Source organism: Antechinus flavipes, chromosome 2, assembly GCF_016432865.1.
Source record: "Antechinus flavipes isolate AdamAnt ecotype Samford, QLD, Australia chromosome 2, AdamAnt_v2, whole genome shotgun sequence".
Lineage (NCBI taxonomy): Eukaryota > Metazoa > Chordata > Mammalia > Dasyuromorphia > Dasyuridae > Antechinus > Antechinus flavipes.
In genome coordinates, this window is record NC_067399.1 from 334,710,104 (window position 1) to 334,736,753 (window position 26,650).

Sequence of the window (26,650 nt, forward strand, 5' to 3'; positions counted from 1 at the left end):
AAATTTGATATTTCTTCAAAAGACAAATTATAAATTAACTAAGCTATGGGATCATGTTCCTATTTCCCCCTGCCTTTCCTCATTGGCAAATAGTTCCCAGGATATGGGGAGGGGGAGCAAGTCTGGGAGAGTGTGGAGTGGAGTGACTCAAACCTCTCTCATATGTTGAAAGCACATATTTCAGAGTTAGTAAAAGGAATGTCTGTTTAAATTTGAATCTATGGGTTGCTTCCCTATTCGCTATAGTTTTCATGCTTAGAACGTAAGGTCACATTCTCAGTCAATGAGTCTGAGCCAGTGGAGAGGGTCAATATTGCATCAGGGAAATTATATAGTGCCCCTTCTGTCTGTGCTCTGGGACCCTCACTTTCACCTCTCCCTGTGGTGAGAGTGATTGCCTGTTTCTTATGAGAATCTAATAAACTTTCTCCTTGCACCTTGAAAGATTTCTGAGAGTTATTGGGTGAGTTGCATACCACACACAAGGAAAAGGGTCACCTTGGGGAATGATGTTGTAGAGAGTCACAGACAGTGGGGAAACTCTGGGTAAGGTATAAGACCCTTCAGCCCAGAGGGTACCTGCTAACAATGTCTGGTTCAGCTCCTCATCTCTCCTAAGGGCTCTCTGCCTTCTTGGGAAGTCACTTGTGTTGTGATTGAAGCAGAGTGATACCATGTGGCAAAATACATACAACAGCAAGTTGTTTATGTGGTCCCATGCATGCAGTGTATACTAGGTGCATGTTCAGTGTTTTTGTTGCATAAGAGTATGAAGGTATAAAAAGGGGAAAGAAAATCCTTGGAATAAATGAACTCCATTTTTCCACCATCCTCAGAAGTCCTGCCTCATCACTTCTCCACTAGGAAGGTATATTTTAATCACTCCAGTGTGAGGGCTCTAGAAAGCAGGACACAGCATGATGTTATGAGGTTTTGGAAGAAAAAGAAGATAAAAACGCATAACTTTCTTTGATGACTCTCAAAAGGAAAATAATAGCTTATTATCACCAGCTTAGCTCCCTTCCTCTAAATACTGGTTACATAAAAGACTATCAAAAATGCTGAATAACATTTATTTCAAGAAAAAAGCAGGAGTAGGGGAAGTTAGAATAGCCCAATTAACATACAATAGTAAAGGAATTCTTTAGATGAGAGTGATATAAAGCATTTCAGTTCCACTAAGGAGAGTAGGAACAAATTTAGTGAAATTTGTTTTTAACAATGTATAGGATTGCAAGCATTAGAAATTAAGGGAAATGATGGGGAATTGACTTCTCTTACATGTTTGTGGCTCTGAGAATCCTGACAGATATTCAAAACTCACATTTGCCTCTCTTCTCTAGAAGTCCTCTGAAATGCCTCTAATGCCTCTCCACAATCTCCTTTACTCAGTGTTGTGTTTCAGTTCAGCTAGTAGGAATCACATATTTCTTCTGTAACATGAAACACTGGGCTCTGGGAAAAAAAATCATCCATACTCAATGGATAAGAATAGATGTGATATATATCCATGAAAAGTATTATTGACCTACTGTGGTTCTTAAATATAAAGCATCTATACACTTAGAATGGAAAGATCAACAAACTTGGAATCCAAAGACATTAGTTTTAGACTTGGAGCTCCTATCTGTATATCTTGAGTCATTATTCTTTGCATCTCTGGGTTTCACTTTTCCGATCCATAAAATGAAAGGGTTAGAAAAAGTATTTTCTAATATTCTATGATTCTGTGAAATAAGGCTGAAGACAACTATAATGAACAAACAACCCACAGTACTATTTATATGATATTCTTCATATTCTCTGATATCTGTAGGAGCAATCATAGAGTATCAAGACTTAGCAAGTATCTAAGAGAGCTAGACTAATCAACATCTAAGAAGATAGTTATTTTAAATGGAATTTCTCTTTGTATCTCTTGCTGTTGGATTTTGTTGGTGATGTATAAAAATGCTGAGGATTTAAGTGGATTATTTTGTATCCTGCAACTTTGCTAAAGGTATGGATTATTCTTAATAGCTTTTTAGTAGAATCTCTGGGGTTCTCTATCTCTAATGATGATACCATTATATCATCTGCAAAGGTGATAATTTGGTTTCCTCATTATCTACTCTAATTCCTTTAATCTCTTTCTCAATTCTTATTGTCGAAGCTAGCATTTCTAATACAATATTGAATGGTAATGGTGATTGTGGGCAACTTTGTTTCACTCCTGATCTTATTGGGAATGGTTCCAGTTTATCCCCATTACATATGATGGTTTTAAATATATGCTACTGATTATTTTAAGGAAAAATCCATTTATTCCTATACTCTCAAGTGTTTTTAATAGGAATGGATGTCAGCATTCATTTTTAAATAGTATTTTATTTTTCCAAATACATGCAAAAATAGTTTTTGACATTCACCTTTGCAAAACTTTGGATTCACAATTTTTCTCCCTCCCCCCATCCCAAGACAGCAAGCAATCCTATATAGGTTAAACATCAACATTCATTTTCCTAAAACTTGTGTTCCAAATTCCCTTCCCCCCCCAATACTCCAAGATAATAAGCAATCTGATATAAGTTAAATATGTGCAATTCTTTTAAACATATTTCCATATTTGGAATTTGGAAAATTACAATATTTTATTAGAAGCCAGAAACCAGAGGAATAGTGAAACTTAGCTAAGATTCTTAAAAAGCAAAACAAAATAAAACAAACAAACAAAAAAAAACAACTTTCTGATTATTTCATGAACAATTTGTTAGACTGCGCCTAAACTTTTATTGCTTTGAACTTCTTTTTCAAGATACATATGTAAATTCTCAAACATGCTCCAAGAAGCATGCATAGCAGCCATAGCCAGTAAAACTGTCTTGATAGATTGTATAAACCAGGTTAAGGGTAACTGACAGGCTTCAAACAGGTTCAAATCTGGTCTCAGACACTTAATACTTCCTAGCTCTGTGACCCTAGGCAAGTCACTTAAACTCAATTGCCTCAGCAAAAATAAATAAAATAAAAGTGAATTTCTGAATCTGAAAATGCATGACTGTGATGTTCTCATTCAATATGTTAAATAGTAGTAGCTTTGGTTCTATCTTGATATTGAAAGCTGTGTAAAGTATAACTTTTTTTTTGCTGAATTCTGGATTACAAAATAATTTTTTTTTAATGTCAGGTTTTGTCATGTGTCTTTAGATGAGTTCATTTCAAACTAACATGAGTGAGTGGATGATGACAGTGACCCATGTCCTGTCTTTAAAGTTATACAAGATATACACAGCTGACCAATTTAAAGTGAAAAACTATCTAACAGTATTCCTCAGATATGGATTAAATTCAACACACCAACTGATATTCATAATACTTCTTTGTGGCACTTTGGAAAGAAACATGGGATACATTTGTCAAATCAGTGCATGATGATTTATAACTTTTTTTTTTAAGAAGCAGGTATTTGGTATATATAACTCCTTTTATTCTGTCAAAAAAAAATGGTTTCAATAATAACAACAGTAAAGATGCTATGATTCCGGTGGTGGTCATACATTTTCAAACTTATCATTGTTGTAATACTTGTAAAGTTCTTTGCAAATTTTTAAATGCTAAATAAATGCTAGTAGTAGTAGTAATAGTAGCAGTAGTAATTGTTATCATGTCATTCACAATCTTCATAGTGCTACAAATGTTGGGAACAGTTTATCATCATTAAATGTGATGGGAAGGCCATAAAAAAAGGATATTTGAATACTACCAATGCAGCTCCTTGTACATTGTGATTGCCAATAACTGTAGTATCAAACCATGATTTCAATAACCTGAGATAATTCCTTATCAATGTTTTCTAATAAGAGTTTTCCTTCATAAATTAGTTTTTTCCTCCTGAAATAGAAGCCTTCTCTAAGATATATGAAAATGAATGGTGCTAACTGCTATGAAAGAATTTACCAGAAATATAAAATTGTTTTTAAAAACTGTCAATTATTATTCATTTTTCATGATCACTTGCCTAATTGATTTATCTCTAGTTAACAGGCTATTCCATTCTTCACAGTATCCAAATTTCATTTTTCCCCTTCTCATTCCTCCCTCTCTCGGCTGAGATCATTTGTTAAAAGTTTCCTATTCTTTCCTTTTCCTTATATCACATCATTCAGACATCTTTCTCCTCTTCCTACTTCTTCCCACTAATTTCAGATGAAAAAGTGGTTCTCCTCTTGGCCAAGATACATTTCTTTACATATGGCCTTCATCCTATCCCTTTCAGTCTTCTCCAGCAAAGTCTCCTATTATCATCTTCATTCTCTCTTTTCTTTTCAAAGTTTTCTATATTACTATACCTTTCAAAGAATCTTGTATAGTCTTAGTATATATACATATATGTGAATGTGTGTGTGTGTGTGTGTGTGTGTGTATAATTTGAAACAGGTTGGTTTATCTCCTCTGATATTTCTTGGATCTCTTGGATGCCAGAAGAAAACAGTAATTAGTTATCCCTTTCACATCAGGGATGTGTGTCCCCATGATCTGAAAAATCCACAAAAAATTTTTTGCTCCTTCCTTTATGCCAAAGAATTCTGAATTTTTTCTTTTTCTTTTATGTGATGTTTACAGTATCTTATTGTAAAATTTGGCTTAAGTGATCATAGTTTCTTTGTCATCTGCAGCCTTCACAAAACTCCCTCAAAATTCCCATTTTGTTTCTTATGCCAACTTGCAATATATAGAAACTGCAAAAGTGAAAGTCAAGATATGGAAGGGATAACTGTATAGAGCCAGGAGATAAACTGTCTAAGTAGATGTGACAAAAAAGGCTTTCTATGCTTCATTGTATAAATATGTCTAAAAAGAGACAGTTCTTGATGCAAAGTGAAGTGAGCAGAACCTGGAGGCCATTGTACACAATAACAGCAATTTATGTGATAATCAACTATGCATAACTTACCTCTTCTCAGCAACACAAAGATGAAAGACAATTCCAAAGGACTCATGAAGGAAAAATGCTATCCACATCTACAGAAAGAATTGGTGGAGTCTGATTGCAGACTGAAGCCTATTATTTTCACTTTATCTTTTTTATTATTGTTATTGGTGAGACAATCAAGATTAAGTGACTTGCCAAAGGGGGAAGGATTCTGGGAAGATGGTGAAGTAGGTCAGAAAATTCCTAGTTCAGAGTGAAGATAGGTAGTGAAAAATAACTAGATTGGGGCAGAGCAGGAGTTCTCCTGGGACAACTGGAGAAGAATCTGAACTAAGGTTTAATTGGTGTGAAATGTAAACACCTACAGACTAGGTCTGTGGAAACAGCAAGAGGGGAGCCCTGAAGCAAGCTGGGTTCAGAAATAGCTTCAGCTGGAACCACAAGAATTTTCAAGGCGAGTTGGGCATCTGAGTCTAGGAAGACTGAGGGAACCTCTGCCGATAAGGAATGCAAGGCCCAGCTGTGCTGCAGAAACACGGCCCTGGGAGAGAAGGAACCAGCACACTCTGTGAATTCAGGAAAGGAGGAAAGTTGCTGGCTGTGGGCACTTTACAGGAAAGGTGAAGTTGGTTTAGGGTTCCAGGCCAGAAGGTAGAAGTAAAGTGAAAGCAGAAGTATTATCCTCCCCCTCCACTCCAGGGATTAAAAGTGATTACATTAATAAATTCTTATTAAAAAAAAAAAAGAAAAGAGTTGGCAAAGGAGAAAGAACCCAACAATAGCAACTTACAAGGAAGGAGAGAGGAGGATACTGACATAAAAAAGTCTCTCCTACCCCACAGAATGATATTAAATGGTTACTTGATCCAAAAGAATGTATAGAAGAATTCAAAAAGGCCTTTAAAAACCAAGTGAGAGAGATTGAGGGAAAAGTTTTAAAAAGAACAATGTAAGAAAAAGAAGAAAATTATGAAAAGAAAGTCAACCAATTAGAAAAGTTGATGCAGAGTCTTAAAGAAGAAAAGACTCTGAAAATTAGAATCGGGCAAAGGAAAGCCAGTGAAGTTACAAGAGACCAAGAAATAATAAAACAAAATATAATGAAAAAATAGAAGAGAATGTGAAACATTTTATAAGAAAAACAATTGATCTGAAGAACAGATCTTAACACAATAAGACAAGAAATACTTAAAGAAAATTGTCCTGAACTGAGAGAACAAAGAGGGGAAAGTAGAACTAGAAAAAAGAATCCACCAATTATCACTTCAAAGAGGTCAAAGAGAAAACATACAGGAACATTATTGCTAAATTTTGAAACCAGATCAAAGAGAAAATTTTACAAGCAACAATAACAACAACAACAAACCCTAATTCAAATGTGCTGGAACTACAATCAGAATTGCTTAGGATTTATCAGCAGCTGTAATAAAAGACTTCAAGTTTTGGAATATTACATACTGACAATTAAAAGAACTAGGGTTGTAGCTAAAAATATTATATCCAGCAAAATTAAATATAATATTGAATGAAAAAAAAGGACATTCAATGAACTGTCAGATTTTTAGGATTTTGTCTCAAATAAACCTGAAGTCAATAGAAAAATTGACATATAAGAGCCAACATCAAAGACTAATTTCAAGGAACCCGAGACGGACAATTTGTTTATGTTTACTATGTGGAAATATAAACTATATTCTAAGATTGACAGTAGCAATTGGGTAGTCCAAAAGAAAGATTGGGGTAGAATTAGTATGATGTGATTCTAAAAAATAAGACTATCTAGGAAAAGGTAAAAAATAGTAATTATGCTATATGAATGAGGTATGAGAGCAAGAATCAACACAGAGGAATTAGATGGGGGAAGAGAGTAGATAGTACTGAAAACCTGTTCACATCCGGAATGGGTTAAAGATGGAACAATATATACATAAAAGTATATATACATACAAAGTAGGATATAGCGTCTTTCAAAATCTATAAAGAAATAAAGGGAGAAGGAATAGGATAAGGTGAGGTATAGAAGGGTGTGTAGATTAATGGGAGTGGAATAAAGTGTATTGATTAATGGGAATGGGATAAAGAGGGAGGGAAAAGGTAGGAAGAAGATAAGGGAGGTATAGGGGCAAAGATGGTAAGAGGCTATTTAATAGCAAGGCAAGTTAATAGGTAGAAGGAAAGTAGAACAGTTAGCAGAGATAAGAAATCAAGACATATACAGAAACACAATAACAATGATCAGGAGAATTTATTAGGGAAAAAAAAAGTAGGGGTAGTAATCACTGATCTCAAAGTCAAACTTAAAAAAAGTTTAAATAGCAAGAGAAACCTACATTATATGTCAGTCATATTAATATTGTTTTATATATGTGTGTGTATATATATATGTATATATATATATATGTTCACAAATACAAACATATATGTGTGTGTATGTGAATGTATCTCTATGCTTAACTGTAATTTGCTTGGGAGAAGAGGGGCACAAGGTGACTTGCTACTACATGTCACATGTCTGAGGTTTGATTTAAACTCAGGTCTTCTTGATTCCAGGACAAGTGATCCTTTCTTTATCTTTTTCATGTTTTTTATCTTTTGATCTGTTTCTTTTAAAAAAAAAGTATTTAATTTTTCCAAATATAATACAAAAATAAAAATTCACTTCTGTAAATCCTTGTGTTCCAAATATTTCTCTCTTCCTCCTTCTTCTCCCCTTCCCTCCCTCCCCCAGATAGCAAGCAATCCAATATAGGTTAAATGTGTATAATTCTTCTAAGCATATTTCCATATTTGTTATGATGTACATACACACAAAATCAGATCAAAAGGGAAAAAAAAGGCAAGCAAACAAACAAGTGAAAATACTATGCTTTGATCCTCATTCAGTCTCCATAATTCTCTCTCTGGATGTGGATGACTCTTTCCATTCCAAGTCTATTGGAATTGCCTTGAATCATCTTATTGTTGAAAAGAGCCAAGTCTATCATAGATTGATCATCATATAATCTTCTTGTTACTGTGTACAATGTTCTCTTGGTTCTGCTCACTTCACTCACCATCAGTTCATGTAAGTCTTTCTAGGCTTTTCTAAAATCAGTCTGCTCATCATTTCTTACATCTGTTTCTTTTTTTTTTTCTTCAAAATACAACTAATATGGCTATAAGTTCTACATGATTGCACATATATAACCTAATTGAAATTTTTGCTTTTTTTAGTGAGGGAAGGAAGGAAGGAAGGAGGACATTTGGAAACTCAATTTTTAAAAATTGTTCCCATTTTAGTTTATTGATAAATTTTGTTTTATTACCTCATACAGTATCCCACAATACTCATAACTGAATCTCCCATAATATGTTTTATCAGTATGAAAGAACAGTTGTTACTGTAACTTTATGTAGATCGTGGGCATGACACACCCATGCTCATAATAACATAATTGATGGTGATTATATGGTATCTACTACATGCTAGACATTTGATCTTTATAATAGGTATAGGTGCTACTATTGTCCCTATTTTACAGACAAGGAAACTGAGGCAGACAGAGGTTAACCTCTTTGATGTGCTATAGGTCACAAAGATTATAAAATATCTGAAGCTGGATTTGAACTCTGACATTCCCAACTCTAAGTACAATGCTTTATCTATTGCACCTCCTATCTCTTTTTTCTTTTATTCACTCACTCTAATCTGCTTTCACACACAGGTTTAGGAATTTCCCCCAGAACTGAGGGCTGGCAATAACCATGATCACTTTGCTACAATCTCCCTCCTTCCCTTCTTCTCTCTCTCTCTCTCTCTCTCTCTCTCTCTCTCTCTCTCTCTCTCTCTCTCTCCCTCCTCCCCGAGTTAATCCTGTTATACAAGTAAATACATTCCTACTATTTTCCATTATACCTCCTGAGTGCCTACTAGAGTGCTTTCCAATTATGCAAAATTAGTCATTATGACACCACTGACTTATTTTTGTTACTTTTCTAGGACTGAATCTTCCTATCTTTCTCAGGCTTTAATTTTAGTAATTTTTTCATGGACTTGATTCGAATATTGATTAGCATGGGAGCTTTAACTTGTTTCATTTTTTTCAAGCTAAGAGTCAATGACAAGGAAGAAAGGCATTCCAAGCATTTGGGATAACCTATGCAAAAAGGAGGGGTCAGTTTGTCCCTGTGTTCATAGCCTGATATAGCTCTCCACTCTCTTACCTTGTTGCTGCCAGATTTAGTGTAGAAACCTGGTTGGTTTTAGCACTACTGAAGCTCAGACTATCCAAATCCGATAAATGATCTATATTTTAATTTTAAAATTATAACTCAAAACTTAAACATTTTAAATGCAAAATTTTAAAAATAAAATAAAATAATTTTTTACATGTAATTGGAAAAAATACTATTTTTTTTAAAGATAGGGAAAAGAGATAATTTTTTTTGCCATATGAGCAGCACCAGAAAAAGTCCAGAGGAATGATGATGTCCTGAATGGTATGCTGTGTAGAGAGAAAGTGAAGAATTTGTCCCTGAGGCAAATAGGGAGAAGGCACTGATAGAGATCAGTTTAGCTCCATGGTCTAGGGAGGTCATCCAGTCAGAAATCCAGCTGTATCAAACCCCTGAAGCCTACCCTTTATAGGGTCTTGGGCAGCCTCACTTTGCTATGTCTTATGAGAAATCCCAGTCATTTCGCTGAGATTAAATTTTCCCTATAAAATCTATTTATGGGCATGTCATACTTACTGCCCTTCTTTGGATCAATCCTCCATGACACTGCTTCATGGTTTCATTCTTCTTTCCTTCCTCCATGCCATATAGTCTCTCCTAATCCCACCATGCCTTGTGGTATCTCTCCTGACCACATTTCTCCTTACAGCTAACTCTTTTGGGGTGGTAAGTCCCTTTCAGAATTTAGTCTGCCAGATAAGAGAGTATCCCAACTTAATGGGGTGTTTTCTTTCTTCTGATAAATGGCAAGTTCTACTAAAGAACTTGCCCTTTCTGTTATTAAGTATTAAAATCTCTTTCTATGCCCTCCCAACTCTATTTAATATTTACCATTACTACTGTCTGTTCTGTCCCTTCATTTTGTTTGTAATCCATTCCCCTAAATAAATCTACCTTTTGCCAGAGAGAATGACCATTGTAAATTCTTCACAGGACCAAACCCAGCTTTTGGTGCCTACCATCATCTGGTGTCTACATCAACCACATCAAAGAAGACATAGGGAAACATGTCTGACATTGTTGAAAAACAACTTGGACAATAAGTTTTCAGCAAGAGTTTGTATGGCGGTGGGGTGGGGGGGTGTCAATGGTAGAGAGAAAATTACATCTGATTTGGAATTTTTAAGTGACCACTAGTCTCCATATTTCACCTGATCATTAGCCAGGAAGCAAATTCCTTCCTTACCAAAGTTATGCTGGGAGATTTCCCATCACCATATGATAAGATTGTTTTTTCCCACTTTATGACTTTGATACTGAGGAAATTGTTTTTCTACGAATAATCTTTTCCACTAGCAAAAGTGAAGCTGAAAATTCAGCAGCAAAATTCTTAATGAAAATTTCTGTAGCCACTAGGGAGTGGAGGGAAATCTGCTTGAAAAGATGTCTCTAAGAATGGTGGATATTTAACTTGTTGAAGCCCACTAAATATAAAACACACTGGTACCCCCTAGCTTTTCTCTTTGATAAATATTCTCTATCTTATACATAAGCACACGGTCTTTTGGGGGGGGGTCACAAGAAGTAAAAGAAAAAGATGAGAAATTCAATGGATGGGTTGAATACAAATCAAATAAGTTTATGATTTACTAGGAGAGTCAGAAACCCAAGTTACACATTAAGAGAAAGGCTAGGTTTGAGAGTTTAGTATACCATCTGGTGGCTCATTCAAATATAGCACTCTATAGTGAATCCTATGCTTCCCAATGGCTTTTCTGGCCCTATCACCAGTGTAAGTAGGGATGCTCATGTGAAAAAATTCCTTCTCCCCAACTTATATATACAGTTATCCCACATTTTGACTGTCCTCATCATGGATTAAATTTTGGGGAATTTTTGTGGAAGTTGCTGATGACATAGGAAGGCCAACAGACAGAAAAAAGTTTAGAAATTCAGAAATGCATAAAATATACATATAGAATTGTATAATATCAACATATTTTATCTTTTAATTCTATAATAGTTCAGATTTCTCATGTATGAAGAAGACCAAAATTTTTTTATGCAGATTTTCCAAATTGTGGGAGAACCACATTGCTAACTACATGGATGTGGAAGGGTTAAGTATGTACTCTGCCACCTTGGTGGAAGATACCCTTTTAAGGATTTTGCTTTACTGAATCAGATGTTTTTTGTATGGTCAAAAAACAATATGCTCAAAGAGATAACATTGACAAAATTGAAATTCACAGGCTCTATGTTAAAGGCACTTTCACCCTAACTATTGGAAACATAATTTGAGGAAGACTAGAAAGTGATAGTTGAGTGGAACTTGGACAGGCATGTGGGATAACCTATGAAAAAGTGTAGTGTTAAGAATCAGAACATGGAAGTAAGAAATGATAAAATAGAAAAAAGAAAAAAAGCCACTATGATGAATGAAGGGAATGTGAACATGAGTGAGATGAAAAAAAAATCAGGAAAAAATAGAAAGAAGCCAGATTGTGGAGGCCTTTAAAGGCCAGGTCGGCAAGTTTGCCTTTTATCCTAGAAGCAGAGGGAGCCATTAGAGATTTTTAAAGCAGAAACTGTCCTTTACCTTCTATTGCTATTTTCTCCCTTAGAAATCTCAATCACAAAACTTCAGTTCTGATCTCTCTTCTAAACTTGAAATTTCCATCTCCAATTGCCTTTAGAAGAGTGCTTTTTTGAGCTTCTTAGATACAGCATATCCCAAATCTTGCTTAATTCTCTTTATTACTTGACCTGTTCTTCATTCTGATTTCACTATTTCTGTGGCTCATTCATCTGTTCTGCTGTATTTGTAATGTTGTTCTCTTTGCTTTTCCACTTTCTTTTAGCTCCCCAAATCCATTATCAATGTCTGTTTAATGCCGCTTCTATATTTCTAGAATCTATCCCCTCCTGTCTAGTCCTATGATCACCAGTCTAGAACAGGTTTTCATTAATGTCTGTCTGTTGTTCTTTTTGTGACAAATGTGGCCTGGTTTGAAATTTCCTTCTTCAGTTCTTTTTTATAGATGAGGAAACTGAGGTAAACAGGGTTAAGTGACTTACTCAGGATCATACAGCTAGTAAGAGTCTGAGACTAGATTATGAAATCTAGAATCAGGAAGATTCTAGGTCCAGCACTCTATCCACTGAGTCATGTATCTGCTCTACTACCTTTCTGGACTATAGTTGCAATAAATATTTCCACTTCTATTCTTTCTCTTCTCCATTCAACCTTCTTATCACTGCCAAAATCATCTTTCTCATGCTAGATCTGTTCAAATCATTTCTCTACTCAAAAATGTCCAATAGCTCTTTATTCTTTTCTTAATAAAGTTAAAAATACAATCTGATTTTTAAGGCCTTTTATGACTTGATATTTTCCTACCTCAGCACATATTTTCCCTTTCTCTGTATTATTCATTCTTGCTAAGTGATTCCTTCCTCTGCCCCCAAACACACTCTGCACACTTAATAATTTAGTAACATTGTTCATGACATTCTCTATGCTTAGAATATCTTTTTTTCTCTTTTCATCTCTTATTTTTTCCCATTCTTTAAAGTTAATTTCAAATGCTACTTTTTCTGTGAAACTATCCTTGATTTCCTCATTTGATAATAACCTTCCTCCTGCCTTAACATTAACATACACATTACAGACATCACAACTAATTTTGCAACTCTTTAAAGCATTTGTTACATAATATTGCACATTATAACAATCTGTATTGTGATTAACTGCCCTAATAAACTAGAGTTTTTGAAGATAGAGATCATATTATATCTAACCTTTTTAATCTTCTTGTCATTTTATACCATATTCTATAAACAGTAAATTTACAATAAATGTTTATTTTATGTGAATCTTTTTATTTGTCTCAGCCAGCTTACATTTCATTTAGTATTTAGTTATATATAGGAGAAAAAGAATGGGAGAGGGAGGCAATCTGGATTTTAGACCAAGCTGTCATGGTAAAGAGCCTGGATCCACTTTATGTTTCTTGGACTTCTTTGTAAAATCAAGGCACTTTACTAATTACTCTCCAAAGACCCTTTCAGATCTAAAATTCTATGACTGCAACATATTTTAATGTTGCTATATATGCAAGTTTATGTGAATTTCATGTGTAGTTTTTAAAAGAAAAAAAATGGACTACCTTATTAGTTTTTTATTGCAAAACTGCTTCATTTCAACTATATTATTTATTAAGTAGATTCCTATAAGTTGACTTAAAGCCTCAGTCAATTGTAGGTGTGTACATACATGAAAATAGATTTTTCAAGAGAAATTCCATTCATATCTATGGGTCCACCTAGTGTGGAGATATTATGGGAAGTCATCTCATGGCCATTTCAAATCATTAAATCAAGCCCTACTGGCTAGCATGACATGGAAAGTGTTATCTTATAAGGCTTTCCCTCTCCTGTAGCTAGAAAATAATTACAGAAAGAGAACACTGTTTTTAACATTATGGATCAAAAAGATTTCAATTTCTTTTAAAAAATTAAATAATGAATACAAACATTTATTTTTTTCCATTTAATCCACATACCGCAATCCCCCTCCCCAACTGGACAATAAAAAGAAAAAGAACATCCCCATTTCAAATATGCATTTTAAGGAAACAAATTCCCACACATGAAATTTCCAAAATTATGTGTCTGATTCTGCAAAAAGTGTTTCAGTTTACAAACAACTGACTTATAACTCACTTTTTAGAATATGAACCATTGTAAAAATAGAATCCTTTTGTTACAGGTTTTTTCCTATCGATTTATCTCTTTTTATTTAAGTTCTTATGCCCAAAGGGCATAAAATAATGCATATCTTTTGACCTAGCAACACCACTGCTAGTCATATATCCCAAAAGAAATTTTTTTTTAAAGGAAAAGGACCTATATGTATAAACTAGTCATAGCAGCTCTTCTCAGGACAAGGAAATTGAAGGGAAGCCCATCAATTGAGGAACTGAGGAATAAATTGTGACATGTGATTAGAGTGCAGTATTTTTGTTCCATAAGAAATGATAAGCAGGACACTCTCAGAAAAACATGGAAAATCTTCCATGAGCTCATGCAAAGTAAAATGTACTATGTACAAAGTAATAACAGTATTGTGGGATGATCAGCTGTGAATGACTTAGCTATTCTTAGCAATACAGTCTTTCTCTGGATATGGATAGCATTTTTCATTGTGTCTGAATATAAATTGAAGTAGACTTTTTTTTTTTTACTTTATTTTTCTTGATGGGTTTTGGGTTTTTTTTTTTTTTTTGAGAGAAAAAAGATGAGATTTATGTTTTCTTTTGTAACATGACTTTTATGGAAATGTTTTGCATAACTTTACATGAGGGGGGAAGAAGTGAAGGGGAAGAGATGGGTACAGGAAAAGAGAAAATCGAGACCTCAACATTTTAAAAACAAACTAAAAAAACTGCTTTATTTGTAACTGTGGGAAAATAAAATATTAAATATATTTATATAAATCCTTTGAGTTTTCATTTTCCTGAAATCTGGTATTTTCAGGTTTTTTTCCCTATTTTTTTTTATCATTCAATTCCTGATTTTCATCTGTGATTTCCTTGGGGCTGAATCTCAAAGCATCTCAACCTCCTCTCACTCTTGGCAATTCCTTGTTCACCAGCCTAGGTCTTGGTTCCATCTGAATTCTGAGCTGTCAAAACTGGCCTTACCGGAAGCTGTGTTCTTTCCATCAGGCTTTGTGGAGAGTTGCACCACCTCCCACATGCACAGTGTCCAGTTCTGGTGGTCTGTCCCACTCTTATTTCTCAGTGCTCTGGAACCAGCAGTTCCAAACCTATTTCTACTGGTGTTGGCAGCTCAAAGCTAGTATTTTTGGATTGTACTCCCTGGAAAACTTTTGCTTCTGAAAGGCATAGCCAAGCTGGTTTTCAAGGACTGGGAAAATCATAGTCTGAATTTTTCATGGCACTAGATATAAGGATGAGGGCTGAAGTATATAGGGGTAGATTTGGAGCTTGTATCATTTCCTTGAGTCTACTAGTGCTACTTTATTGTAGATAGTGGGATGGTGGTAGGGGGTTCTGAATGAGCTCAAAGTCAGGGAAGGTCAATTTCTGAGGTTGTTTTGTTTTTTTTAACCCTTTCTTGGACTCTAGATGTCCTCCCTAGACCATAAAGAGCTGAAGTTGCTTTCTTTTTCAGTAAATAATTTCTGTTTTGGAGAGACTTAAGTGGTTGTGGACTTGGGAGAAATTGTCTAGACCATCATTTTGTGGTTCACATGACCTGGAAGTTTTTATAGTTTTTAGGTAGATAGACCCTAGACTAAGCTTCTTTACTAGTTGCTAGTCAACTGGCATTATTTTCTGGGTAAATTGGTGTTCATCCTTCATTCTCTAAGAGGACCATGACATCAGGGAAGTAAAGCTATGATATGCAAGTGAATTGGATTTATTTGAGGGAAGGCTGTGCAAGGTCACCACCCTCACTTCCTCCTCTGGAGACATCTTGGTTCAGTAGCAAGATGCAGATCAGGCTGACAGGAGATGGGCAAGTTAATTGAATAGGAAAGTTTTCCTTGAACTTGTCTTGTTGAAATTGCTAAATAGGTCTGTCCAGCTCATACAAATAAATAAATGTGTGTGTGTGTATGTATGTATATATATATATATGTCTCTCTCTGTGTGTGTATGTATACATACATGTAGAAATGTAGATAGAAAGATAGAAAGCTCTCCTTTCTCCAAAGTAGTAAAATAAATTATATCAGTATGAAGGATAATATACTTTTAAGTAAAAAGAATAAAGATAAATTCTAGAGAAGAAAAAAACAAAGAAAAACAAAAAAATAAATCCCCAAAAAGGAGAAAAAGGGGAAAAAAGAAGAGTAATGATGGACACAAAGTTTTATTTTATAATGATTGTAGTAGAAAATAAAATTATTGATTTAAAAATATGCTACAATGGAATAGATTTTTAAAAAATGACTATAATTAACATTGTTTTCTGTCCATTAAAATGTTTATTCATTATGGAAGAAAAAAGTGGGTGATACAGTGGGTAGAGTGTTGTATCTGTATCAGGAAGACCTGAGTTCAAATCCAGTCTCTGACACTTAGCTGCTTTGCCCTGGGCAAACCAGTTAACCTTTCTCTTAGCTATTCTTTTCTGGTTGTTAGTTTTTTTTTGCAATTTATGCTAAACATTTCCATATTAGTCATTTTGTACAAGAAAATTCAAATTAAAAAAAAAGAATGAAGAAAAGAAGGTGAAAAATGGTACACTTCAGTCTGTATGCAGAGAATATCAGTTCTTTCTCTGGAGACAGTGTTATCATTAGTCCTTTGGGATTGTCTTGGATCATTGTATTGTTAAGTCATTACAGTTTATCATCATACAATATTGCTGTTACTGTGTACAATAATTTTCTGGCTCTGTTCGCTTCACCTTACTTCAGTTAATCTTTTCAGGTTTTTCTAAAATTATCTTCTTCCTTATTTCATATAGCACAATAATATTACACCATAATAATTTAGGATATGAAGTCGGGGGGGTGTGATTGCTGGGGGGGGGGGGGAGGTGTTGTTGATATTACTGCTCCTCCCACTCTTCCTCTTCCCTCCACCCCGGAAGGTGAGGTTGATGAGGGGAAGAGGGGGTCAAGGACCTGTTCTGGTGAAGGTGGAGTTGAAGGTGGGCTGTGAGAGTGAGAATCACCACACCCTTCAAGTTCACTTAAGTCCCCATGCCCTCTGGCGATATTGCTATTAATCTCTCCTTTGTCTTCCTCTTTTTCCTCACACTTCCTCATCTGGCTGTTCTTAAAACTTTTCTTTTTTCTATAACTTGCAGAATTCTTTAAGGCCATAATTGTATTATGTTGTTTATATAGAATGTTTCCTTAGAAATTGAATCAGGACCTTTATCATTGTCGTATTCACACAGTTGATCGCCTACTAGTTTCCAATTATCTACTTCTATTTCTTCTTCCTTGAAGAACCAAGGGGACGTGCATTCTGATGTATCCAAGAGTCCACCAATCTGCTCCCAAGTTACAAGCAAACCTTGTCTCTTGATCAACATAAGTATGCTTTTTATAGAGCTCCCTCGGGGCAGGGATGGGAATGGAGTTGGGGAGGGGGAGAATCTTTTCCTAATATCTGCCCCATTAGAAAAGGTTACTAGGTTAGCCTTTAACAAAGTAAGTTCCCTGTTTGTCTATTAAAATACTCAGCCTATTTCTTGGTCACCTGGGACTTCTTCAGTGAAATTAGGGTCCTTGGTTCACACATTGGGTACCAAAATGTAAAGTGCGGACTAGCTCCTTGGAGGCCTCAGGATCAGCCAGAGTCAGGATAAGCAAAAGTCCTTGGTCTTCAGGGGAAGAAGGGAAGGGGATGGACAAAACTGCCACAAGCTCTCCACAACCTCCCTTCTCCTGGTCCTGCTACAAAGTAAGCCTGGCTCCTGTCACACCACCTTCTAATCCCTCTTCCCATTATCTGTATACACCAAAACATTGAGCCAGCACAGAATAGTGGGAAGAGCCATTTTTCCAAACATATGCTAATAGAGTCGTTGTCCAATAGGTAATTAGCCTTAAGTGCTCGTTGTCTGCTTCAAGCACACCTTTTAAGAGTTTCAGCCCTTTACATATCACAGCTTGTTTAGCCATTCCTCAGTTGATGAGCGCCCCTCTGATTTCCAATTCTTAGTCATCACAAAAAGAGCTGCTATAAATATTTTTTATACAAATAGATCCTTCCCCTTCTCCCTCATTTTTAAGGTCTTTGAAATATAGACCTAACAGTGCTAGGACTGGATCAAAGGGTTTACATGCAAAGTATGATAGCCTTTTAGGCACAGTTCCAAATTGTTCTCCAGAACGTTTGGATCAGTTCACAACTCTACCATCAGTGTCCCAGTTTTCCATATTCTCTCCAACATCCAACACTTTCTTTTTTTGTCATATTAGCCAATTTGATAGGTATTAAGTGGTACCTCAGAGTTTTAATTTGCATTTCTCTAATCCATAGTGATTTAGAACATTTTTTCATACGACTGTAGATAGCCTTGATTTCTTACTCTGAAAACCGCCTGTTCCTATCAATTGGGGAATGACATTTTTATTAACTTGACTTGGTCTCTGTGTATTTGAGCCTTAGGAAATATGCTTGTAAAATGTTTTTATCTAGTTTTATTTAACTATTATTTTCAAGTTAAAGTGGAAGGACTTGAGTTTCATTTCCAAAATAGGAGGTAATACTTACTTCCTCCTTAAGGGGATATACTTTATTCTTATAGCAACTCTTGTCCCTTATCTCAAAGGCTTCTTCGGGCCCAGACCACATTCCTAGGCTACCACCAATCTTTTTCTGATTTGATTCCTACGGCATACCTTTGTCCCAGCCTGACTTCCACTAAATCCCAAATCACCTCTCACCGAGATTCTGTCCCCTCTCCCTTTCATTAATTTATCAGTTATATATCTGATTTTTCATGAGCCATTTGGGGTTTTCTTGGTAAAGATATTGGAGTAGTTTTTCCATTTCCTTCTCCAGCTCATTTTACAGATGAGGAACTGAGGGGAAACAGGGTTAAATGATACATCCAAGTTCACATAACTAGGAAGTATCTGAAGCCAGATTTGAACTAAGGAAGATGTTTTCCTGACTCCAGATCCCATACTCTAGCCATTCTATCCACCTAGCTGCCATAGGACAAAGTATGTCTTGCCTAAGAATTTTAAAGCAATGGACCACTAGATGTCACTGTTGCATTTGAAACATTTGCACCTAGCAATTGCAAATTTATATTGTGAAAAAACTTTTCTGAAGAATTTTAAAGTTTCTTCCGAAAGAAGACTTCTTAAGACTTCAGACATTCTTTCTTTTTACATTAGAATAAAAAGTAAGGTACCTTTAAGTGATCTTTTTAAAAGAAGTGCTTTTTTTTAATTCTCTATTTTATGCCATAGTAATTTCCCTGTATTTCTTTCCCTTCTTCATAGAAACCTCCCTTATTTAAAAAAAAAAAAAAAATACTTAAGCAAACCCGATCAACACTGCATCTGCATTTTATAATGAATGAGAAATTCTATATCTAAAGTACCTTTCTGAGAAGAGGGGAAATATGATATTTCATCATTTGTTCTTAAGATGATATATAAATGCACACATAAAATATACAAAATAATCACAAGATAGTTTAGAGATAGGGGGTTGCTGGGAAAGACTTTATGTTGCATTTAGTGCTCAAAATAAGACTTGAAGGAAGTGAGGGATTCTACCAAGCACATGTGAGAAAAGATAGCCAAGGAAAGGTATAGAGATACACAATGGAATGCAAATTTGAGGAAGGGCAAATTAGCTGGACTTTCTGGTGGCAAAAAAATATATATACACATATACATATACATATACATACATACATATATATGTATATATACATATATGTATATATAATATATATATATATATATATATATATACATATACATACATATATATATGATGAGGCTCAAGAGGTCAGCAGATGCCAGCCCTTTGGTTTAAAAACCGAAGAGAAGTATTTATATTTGATCTTAGAAGCAATAGGAAACTAATAGAGCTATTTCTATAATAAGTAAGGAAACTACATGGCCAGACCAGTGCATAAGAAAAATCACTTTGCTAGCTTTATAGAGGATAGACTGAGAAGAGAGGAGAGACAGGGAGATTAATTGGAAAATCATTGCAATAGTTTAATCAAGAGATAATGAGGACTGAACTAAGATTGTGGCTATGTGAGTAAAGAGCAAGAGAAAAACTCAAGAGATATTGTAGAGGTAGAAACATCTAGATTTGGTAATTAATTGTCTATGTCTGTTGAGAGAGTAGGAAGAGTTAAGTATAATACTGAATTTAGAAAATTGAGACTAGGGAAATGGGGGTACTTTCAAGAGAAATAAAGAGGTTCAGAAGAAGGCTGGGGTTTTTGGTGTGTGTGTGTGTGGGAAGTAATGAGTTCTATTTTCGACATTTTAAATTTGAATTGGTTATGGACTATTCATTTTAAAATGTTCAATAGCAGCTGGTAACATGAAACTATGGTTCAGGAGAAAGACCAGGGTTGTATGTAAAGTAATCTGCAGAGAGATAATAACTAAACCCATGGGAATGGATGAGAACAAAAAAATAGAGAGCAAAGAAGAGCTTATTAACAGAGTACAGTCACAATTAAAGAGGCATTAGATGGATGATGATTCAGCAACAGGGAGTAAGAAAGACCATTTAAATTGCTAAAAGATGAGAGAAATGGATGGGATTAGGACAGAAGAGGTTAGTTGTGGGAATAGGTGAAACACCCTGACTCCCTCTTGTGATTCAAATCTGGAGCTGGCTTATTTTCCATTCAATTTATGCTTCCAGTTATATTTCTGTCTTGTGAGAAAACTTTATTTCATTATGGGAATTGGAAGAAAATCTTACCGTATAGTTTGAACCTAGCTTTGCCTGGCAGAGAAACTAACTAGACTATTTCTCCCTACTGTTTAAAGATCTTTAACCAAAATCCTAGGTTATGCTGACTATAAACCCAGTCAGGCCCAAGGATTGATGCAAGGAGTTTTTTCACAATTGTATATCTCAAACTCCCCATATATCTTATCTGAAAACTGGTCCTTTACTAATCAATCAGTTACTGTTTCCATGTTCCTTTGATTTTTTACAGACACTTAGATTTTTAAACTAAAACTTTAACACAACACTAAACAATTCTGGCAAATAAGTGGGTCAAAGAATAAGTCATTTAGGCAAGAAGATGGCAAACCTTATCCAAGAAAGCAAATTCTGAAAGCTGAAATAGAATACAGAAACCAACAGAAGAAAATTTGATATATCCAACATAAAAAATTTGCCTAGAAACTAGATCAAAGTAAGATAATTTAAGAATTCTGGAATTCTATGAAAGTATGATTTTTAAAAAATCTTAGGTGCTATATTTTCAATAAATTATAAATGGAAAATGCCCAAATCTTTTAAAAGCAGAGAAGAAAATAAAGAAAAAAATTCACCAAACATCTCCTGAAAGGAGTCCCAGAATCTAAAGTAACAAGAATGACACAGTTAAAATCCAGATTTCTCATATTAAATAAAAATACTCCAAAGATCTGGAAAGGAGTTGAGAAACCAAGAATCAAAGAACTAAATTAAATCACACACAACTTAGAAGCTTCCTTTGAAAACTAGAGAAAATCTTAGAGTACGATATTCTAAGAAAGCAAAAGATAAACTTGAAACCAAGAATAACTTATTTTGTGAAGTTGAATATAATTCTACTGGGGGAATAGATTTTATAAAGTAGAGGATTTTCAAGCATTTCTGGTAAAGATCAAAACTCAGTAAGAACTTTGAAATCTAAACCAACAGTTAAGACAAATCTATAAAGATACATTTATTTGACTACATTTCCAAGAAAATATTAGCTGTGTTAATATTCTAAATGGGGGGAAATGTCTCTTCAATACTTTACTATCTATAAAGTGTATTAAAAGAATTAAATAAGAAAAAAATAAGTCCCTACCACAGATGTGTTCTATTCTATGGTTTTTGATAGGGGAAAAAGAAGGGAGAATAAAAGGAATATAATATTATAAAAAGAGGAAGAAAAGGGTGAAACTTGTTATTTCTCAAAATTAGGGTTAACAAATATGAAGATCTTGGGCAGAGTAGACAGCATATGGACTTTAATATTATCTAAAATGGAAGAAGAAGGTTTAAACAAACACACATCTATAAGTAGTTTGATATAGAAATATATCAACTCAACTTAGAAACAACAGGTGTTAAAAGGGAAGATAATTTTGTATTTTTTTTTCTATTTGTTCATTTTTTTCTCACAAACATTTTATTTTTCCAATTACCTGTAAAGGCAGTTTTCAACATTCATTTCTGTAAAATTTTGAGTCCTAAATTATCCCTCTCTGTCTTCCTTCTCTCCTTTCCAAGATAGCAAGCAATTTGATATAGGTTATACATGTGTTATCATTTTAAAACATATTTCCATATTGATCATGTTGTGAAAGAAAAATCAGAACAAAAGGGGAAAACCATGAAAAAAAGTAAACAAACAAAAAAAGGTGAAAAAGGAATGCTTTAATCCTCATTCATTCTCCATGTTTTTCTCTTGGAATGCAGATGGCATTCTCTATCCCAAGTTTGTTAGAATTATCTTGCATCATTGTTTTGCTGAGAAGAGTTAATTCCATCATAGTTGATCACTACATAATCTTATTGCTACTGGGTACAGTATTCTCCTGGCTTTGTTCACTTCATTCAACATTAGTTCATGTAAGTCTCTCCAGGCTTTTCTGAAATCAGTCTGTTCATCATTTTTCATAGAACAATAATATTCAATTACACTCATATACTCTAACTTATTCAGCTGAACTATCAATTTTCAATTCCTTGCCACCACAAAATGAGTTGCTATAAACATTTTTGCCAGTGTGGGTCTTTTTTCCTTTTTTATGATCTTTTTGGGATACAGATCCAGTAGTGACATTGCTGAATGAAAGGGTATGCACAGTTTGATAGTCCTTTGGGCATAATTCTAAATTGTTCTTCAGAGCAAATCTTTTAAGAAACAAGATGTAGATTTATAAGAAAGATTAGGTTTAAAGGAAATAATTTATTTGGCAATTGATTTTCCAGCTTAATTGACTAGGATCTTTATACATTCTTTCTTTTCTCTGACTTCTGATCTTTTGCTATTTTTTTTCTTCATTGTTCCTTGGTGAATATAAAACATTGTTGTTCAATTCTTTTTCAGTTATGTCAGACTCTGTGATGCAATTTGGGGTTTTCTTGGCAAAGATAATGAAATGGTTTGCTATTTCCTTCTCTTGCTTATTTTACAGATGAGGAAACTGAGGTAAACAGGATTAAATGATTTGCCCAAGGTCACATAGTTATTAAGTGTCTGAGGCTGGATTTGAACTCCTAAATATGAGTCTTTCTGACTCCAAGCCTTACATTCCATCCATTATACTATGTAACTTCCCTGAATGTAAGACATTAAAGGAAGAAAGTAGAAATTGATAGAATTTGCTACTAATTTATTCTGTCAAAGGATTTATTGATCTTTAGGGAGAGAAAAATATTGAATCTATTGATTAAATGAGGGTTTGGGATTATCTGTGGATTACAATTGTTGTATTTGACTTCTTAGTTATCAAGTCTGAGAGGTAGTGGAATGTTTAATTAGGTCTAGAAAAATCAGGATTTGATTCATTGCTCTGATACTTGCTACTTTTGTAATCCCCAATAAATCTTTATCTTCTTGGGACTCTGTTGCCTTTTCTGAAAAAGGGGAAAATAATACACTACTTTACAAAGTTGTTGAGAGGAAAACTTTTTGCAAATTTACAAAGCCTAAAGTTATGACTTATTACCACTTAGATAATGAGTTTTGCTGCAATTGAAAATGACAACTAAGAAATAAGATCTGCTCAAAATAGAAAGTTTTGAAAATTGTTTCTTTAAAATAATGAGTAGTCATAAATATTGACTATATACTTGGGCACTAAAAGAACTCATTAGGCCTAATGACAATAATGTCCAAAATAAAATAATGTAAATAATGTCAAGAAGCATTTATGAAAATGCACACTAGAAATCAAAAGGAGGTTCAAGACAGCAACACAAGACAATTTTGAAACTAGTGTGCTAAATGTTTTTTTTAAACATGCTATTTATTTCATTCTGCTTTTTGCATGTGCAATTATTCATGATTGTGTCTGTCAAGTTCCAAGTATTAAAGTGTTTTTTAAGATATGAAAATAAAATAAAATAAAATGAGTGGTTTAGAAAGATGATTAGGATAAAGCCCTTTGCTCTGATTTGTCTTGTTACATGACTTACATATATTTGCATGTATATATCTTTACTTAGTATTTGACCTCTGCTATTCCCAAAGGGGAATGCTTTCAGTTTTAGAATGCAGTAGGTACTTAATGATTGTGTATTAATTGGATACTTTTATTATGAAATTCTTGTGCAATTATGAACAAATTGGTTTTATAAGTCCATTTTTGCTAATTTTAGCAGGCAATGTAATATAGAAGAACAAGCTCCAAATCTGGAAATCTCAGTTTTGCCACCTGTTTCTTGTATGCCATTTGACAAATCACTTCGCTACTCTTAGTAGTAAAAACTGCTATACAGCAGTTTTCTCATCTGCAAAAGGAAAGGGTTGGACTAGACAATTTCTAGGGGTCTTTCCAAACCAAAATCTATGGCTCTGTGACTCACTTAAGTTTACACTGTGTATTTCACTAAACTGAGCACTGAACAGACCAAGAATTCAGATGATGGAAAGTATTTTGAATACAAAGCATAACATTTCCTCTATCATACTATTGATTAGTTTTTAATGCATAATTTAAAATTTTAAAGGTACATTCTCATATAGCTTTCCCACAAACTATTTTAATTTCTTAGGTAGATTTTTCTCATATGAATGACATATTGATAGTGATGGATTTTTAAAAAATATTCATTGCAATTTTTAGATTAATTTTTAGAGATTGGAGTAATATTCTACTCAATCTGAGAAGAGTAGAAGGAAAACCAGAAACAAATATCCAGATGTTAGATGGAGAATACAGATGAAAAAGGATCTGGAGTATAGATATTTATATTGAAATATTAAAGGAAACAAATTATTTTGAATATTATATAAGGAGACACATTTTAAGACTTTATCATAATGTTTCTCTACTGACAACAGTCTTATTTGTGTCCAGTTAAAATTCTATCCATTGATTTTTATGTTGCTATGTCTTGAAATCAACAATACAATAAATCAAACCTTGATTGTCAGCATTTGCCAATTTGTGACGTATAAATATTCACCCTGAAAATTTAACAACTGGTTCTCAAGAGCTGGTTTAGACTTGCTCCAACACAATCTTGGATGAAGGTAGTCTATAATACCTGCAGTTTGACTCTGCTACCAAATGCTAGTTACTAATTTTCTATTTGGCCATCTCAAATAGTAAATTATGTGTTAACTTATTCAACCAAATAACAAACAGAAATTGGAGAAGTCATCTAGATTAGAACATGCCAGAACATACATGACATGAATGAGTTCTTCCACTAGGGATGAATTATTGATTTATATTACCATCTCAAACAGAGACAGAGACAAAAAAAAAAAAAAAAAAAAAAAAAAAAAGGAGAGCCAGAGAGAGAGGAGTCAGAGAGAAAGCGAGCCAGAGAGAGAGAAAGGGAAGGGGAAGAACAAGGGAGAGGGGTGAGGGAAGAGAAACAGAGAGGTCCTGAATTCATCCAAGGGGAAAATCTCTTAAGTTTTGTGTTGAAAATCAGGAACATCACTGGGAACTGATGGAAATCAGTTTCATCTGGAAATAGTTAATGAACTGACTCCACCTACATGCAAGTAGTTTAAAGTCTTTCTTTCACTTTTCATTTGTTTGGAGTTGATTTTTAAGAGGATATATTGAAATCATGAATGTTCTTTCTTGAAAAAGGAAAAGGAGAATCTTTTTTTTCCCTCAAGAGCTCCAGTTACAACTCTTACCCTCATGGAATCATACTGGTTGTATCAGCATTATCCTACTGGTTATGCAAAATACCTCAGATTTGGCTAAAAACCTGATTTGAACAAATAAGGAAACTGAGACCCTAAAAGGTAATATGATAACCAATGTCACAGCTAGTAAATGGCAATTCAGACTTTGAAACTAGTTCTTTTTCCAAATCTAGTGCTTTTTTCACTGTCATGTTATTTTGGGAGGAGGAGGATAAATTGGAGACATCCAATGATGTCTATAGTATCAGACATGATGCATATCAGGTATTTTAGAGATATCTAAGTGGAGACATCCAGCAAAGATTACTAGGGGACTTGAATCCTTTGGAAAGATTGGGCCTAGACACATAGATTTGGGAGTCATCTGCATAGAGGTGAAACTTGAAGCCATAGGAAGTAAATAAAATATCAAGGAACAAGTTTTTTAAAAGCTAAAGATGCTGATTCTGCTTAATAGTTGATACTAGGACAAGAGCCTATTTTTTCAGTATCTATGTTTTAATTTTTATGAATGAAAAATGAATCCATATTTATTCATTGTTGTCTGTTCAACAAGGAAGTTTGAAAAGCACACTCATCTTTTTTCCCTTATCTCTTTTTGGAATTGTATAATTTTATTTACATTTTTTAATAAATAGAGAATTATGTATAGACTATTTGCAATTTTATTCACATTTTATTTTTACCATTTACATGCACAATAGTCGCATTATTTTTCTCCTTCTTAAAACTTATTTTTCTTCACATAAAAAAGAAGAAAAAAGAAAGAGGAAAAAGTCATTATTTCCAAAGTATGAGTTTGTCACATCTGATTTAGTTTACTTTCAACAGGAAGTATGTGTTTGTTTTGAATTTATTTCAGCTTGGATTCCAGCAATACTGAACTTTGATCTCTTTTCCCCTTGGTAGTTCTTTCCTTCTTATGTCCTGCTTAGAGTCTAAACTTACTTGATTGTATATTGTTTTTACCAAATGACTTTGATAGATAGA